The sequence below is a fragment of the Corvus brachyrhynchos genome, unplaced genomic scaffold (genome assembly GCF_000691975.1).
Source record: "Corvus brachyrhynchos isolate BGI_N302 unplaced genomic scaffold, ASM69197v1 scaffold69, whole genome shotgun sequence".
Classification (NCBI taxonomy): Eukaryota; Metazoa; Chordata; class Aves; order Passeriformes; family Corvidae; genus Corvus; species Corvus brachyrhynchos.
Window position 1 is genome coordinate 3,460,871 of NW_008240228.1, and position 3,832 is coordinate 3,464,702.

Below are 3,832 nucleotides of genomic sequence, written 5' to 3' on the forward strand. Positions count from 1 at the left end.
CGTTTATGTGAAGACAATTTATCATGTCTTGCAAGGTTGTAATATACCTAATGAGAGACAGAGGGGATTTTGCCAAGTGAGGTTCCTCTCCCTCCAGTTTGGACCATTTCTGTGACTGACTTTGGGAGCAGCAGAAGTCAGACCCAGTGTGGATGCTTTTATTTGATGTTACGTGAGTTTAGAGCAGAGTGAATACCTGGGCATGGCAAAAGAAGGTTTGCTGCTGTCTTTAGTAGCACTGGAGAGTATCCAGTGAATAGTACAAACAAAGGCTTTACTAAAATCAGGACTGACACCGGCGTGTCGCTCTGTGCCTTTCTCCTAGAACCTGCTTCCAGTTTGTGAAGGGAAAACTTCCCCTGTGAGAATGAATGACTTCCTGATGGTACAGAGGTTCTGAGTGCTGCCAGGCAGCAGGAGAATCAGCCAGTGTCAGACATCCCAATGGAAATGTTTATTCTGCCCCATGGGCATCCATATTGGGGCACCTATTGTCTCCCTTCCCACTTGTGCTCCCCTGGCCCTGCTCTGTGGACATACCTGACACAAAGGCCCGGTGCTGGCTCCTGGACATGGAGCAAGTCCAGCAAAGGTAGATTGGAGCAATCTGTCTCCCATGTCAGATTGCTAAACACGGACCTGGAAGGAGCACAGAGTGTGACTATTGCACACAGAAATGAGGAAGCTGGCTATAGGGAGCCAGGATTACAGCTTCCACATGCTTAGGTATTGTCACTTCCATTGATTATTACTGCATTTTTAGCATTTACAACTCTTTCTAGTTCTTTGGTTGTAAAAGGTCCTTGGCCAGGTGGCTCTCAGCCAGGTGGCTTTCAGCTCTCAAGTGGTATTTATATGAGAGACAAGCTGTGGTCGTATTTTCAGACACGTTGTGGTCACATTTTCAGTCCGGAATTAGGGCAAGAATAAGGCCATTCTTTCCCCCTCTCTAGTTGGAAATGTTGGACAGAGGCATCTTTCTGGTGTCGTTTCATGTCTGTTCATTTTGGTGTGGACAATGGCCAGTGGCAATCACGCTGCCCTGTCAGTCAAGCAGAAAGACCAGACAAGGAGGGGAATTGATGGCCATGCTCAGCCTCCAGGGAGAACATACAGTGCAAATAAATGGAGAAGGCAGGCTACTTGGAGCCACTGAGGGTGCCCTTTGTGCAGAACATGGTGATTTTTGGCTTTTGAAGGCAAGGAGGTGGGCAAACCAGAGCGAAGGAGAGATTTTTCACTAGCCAGCTCCTTGGCCTTTGCCAAGAGAATAACTTTAAGTGCAAACGGAAACCCAATCATATACAACTGAATGTTGAATGTCAAGGGATGGAAATGTTGTTAGAGTCAGAGTCCATGTTTGCTTTCTTGGTATGTTCTTTTCCGTGCTCTCTTGAAGAGGAAAATGGAATTTAGGATGGGGAAAAGAAAGAGCTGGCAGTACTGATAAAGCAAAAGACACATGGACACTACCTGACAATAATATGCATTTAGCTGCCAACAAAGGGAACGCTAAATACTAAATAAATATGGATCTCTTACCAAGTGCTGCTGGCTAGATTTATTTTGGTTTAGGTTTTTTTTTTTCCTCCCCTCAATGTTTTTGCTAATTATAAGCTGCAGCACCAAGAATATTTAATTCTGTTGAAAGGATGCGTGGTTTCCTGGGTGGTGGGAGTGACGTAGCTAGGCATACTACAGAGGAAAAGTGTCCTAAAGCAAAGGTCCATCTGACCAAGCACCTTGTGCTGTTGGACTTCATATAAAGCCTTACCACTGAGCCCAGCTTTAGGATGTTCTCTGCACATACATTTTCAGTGACAACTCCACAGTTCAGCAAGGTGGATCCAGTTATGCCAGGATAAATTCCAATATAATTTGTTTTGCTGATATACCTTTATTGATTATTAAAACCTAAATGCACAATGCTGTTTTGAAAACCTTGTGACCCTTCTAGAAAAGCTGTGGAGTCGGGACCCTTGGGAATATCTTAGTGGAATATGCTTGTTCCTGTTGTTCTACACTGTGGTCACCTCTATCTGCTTCTGGAAACCTAGGTGAGTTTACTGGTGTAAAGAGGTGGCATCAGCTTTTCTTTGAGCCCCTTTGGGAATTTCAAGTACTTGTCAAAGCAAAAAATGGGACAGAAAGTGGGGACACTGCTGAGTTTTCAGCAGATGTTTGAGCTATGTGAAGTTGTAGGCACAGGCAGCTGATCTGCTTTCACATCTCTTACACAATTTTCAAGAGTGAGGTTGACACTGGATGCCTCTGGGAACCTGAACTGGACCTTTTTCTCTATGTCTCTACCTGGGACACCAGCTGGAAGGATTCTGGAAGGATTCTTCCTGAAAGGATTGCCCATAGCAACATAAGTCAGTCTTAATTCCCTTGGCTCCTCCCATTGCAGCTGCTTGAGTCACTGTGGAGACAACTTTAAACCAGTTACATGGGTACAGCCTTCTTGTAAGATGCTGAGAGACAAGGCTCAGAATCTTTGAGCTCTTTTTTTTTCTCTAACCTGGAAACCTCTTTGAAGACTGAATTTGACAGACAAACTCTTATTCTATAAAGGTTTAAAAAAGTAAAATCTATTTTTGACTCTTTAGAGCATGCATAGAGCTTTTCTGTTGGCACCAAGGAACCTAGACAAAGTTCTCAATCTGATTATTTTAATCCCTGTTTTATTTTTGGAGAGGTGGCTACAAAGAAGCAATGTGGCTTCTCCAGTGAAGATGTGTTCTTTGGCATTGCCTTAGGAGTCCCATTAGCTGCTCAAATTAAAAGGTTCTGGTGTGTTACTACAACAGCTGTTTTTATTAAACTCACTCATTTAGGATACAACAAATAAGCCTTTAATCTAATGTGTTGATCAGTGACAAGTCAGCAAGTTCATTGAAGGTGTTACCAGCTGAGGAAAAGTGTGTTTGCTGCTGCTTAGTCAAAACAAAGGATTTTTCTTTGTTGCTTTAGAAATGTTCTCCAGACTGTGAAGAGGGTCCTATCCCAGACTCATTTTGTGTCTCATCTGCCATTGTATGTGAAGAAAATGGTATAGCTCACAGGTAAGAATTGTTATGGTTTATCAGTAATCTCTACCAGTTTCAGTTGGATTGGAGGGAGCATGAACTTGGAACTAGGGATTTCTTTTTTTCACTCTCCTTTCCCCCCCTTTTTAATGTAAAAAGGCTTCAAAAATTCTAAAGCAATTATGCAAACAGCAGCCAAATTACAACAGTGTTTTCTTCTTTCTCCTGCTACTCTGAAGATTAACTCAGTTTCTTTTTCTTTGCACACTGGGCATGAAGCTGAAACAAATATTCCATTTACAGTAACTATAGCTGGCACATTGTAAGAACCAAAGCCTTGCTGGTCTTTGGGATTCAGATTTGGGAGGAAAAAGTGGTGACAGAAATCACAGACTTGGCATTTCAAACTGAGAGCTGTGGTCTTTTAGGGTCACGTCTACTCAAATGATCTTCAACTAGCATGTTAACATCAGTGCCATTTGTATTTTCCAGGCTGATTCTACCTTTGGTGGTCTGTTTACCTGCATGCCCAGGAAAAGACAGCCCCGCATCACTTCTGATTTGGTAAGTTTCCTTTGGGATGGGAAAACCCAAAAGCCTTAAGCTGAAAACTCAAACCTAACATGAATCTGTACCAAACCAAATTAAATCTGTAGATCCATCTGTATCCAGGTATCTCCAAAAAATGGCAAAAGCTTGGAATATCCTGGGACAGCAATCCAGTGAGTCTGTTTTATATGAAGGACCAGCTTTATGGTGTCTTGGTGCTTTTGCAGTTCTCACATATCTGCTTAAAGATAATG

The 3,832-nt window shown here is 42.7% G+C and overlaps 1 long non-coding RNA gene across 1 annotated transcript; it reads left to right on the top strand.

The window, feature by feature from the left end:
- The first annotated feature begins 1,975 nt into the window (after window positions 1–1,975).
- LOC108449362 lies at window positions 1,976–3,595 on the top strand. The gene is made up of 3 exons (XR_001865528.1): window positions 1,976–2,057; window positions 2,974–3,065; window positions 3,522–3,595. It is a non-coding gene; the product is annotated as an uncharacterized LOC108449362 (long non-coding RNA).
- The last annotated feature ends 237 nt before the right edge of the window (window positions 3,596–3,832 follow it).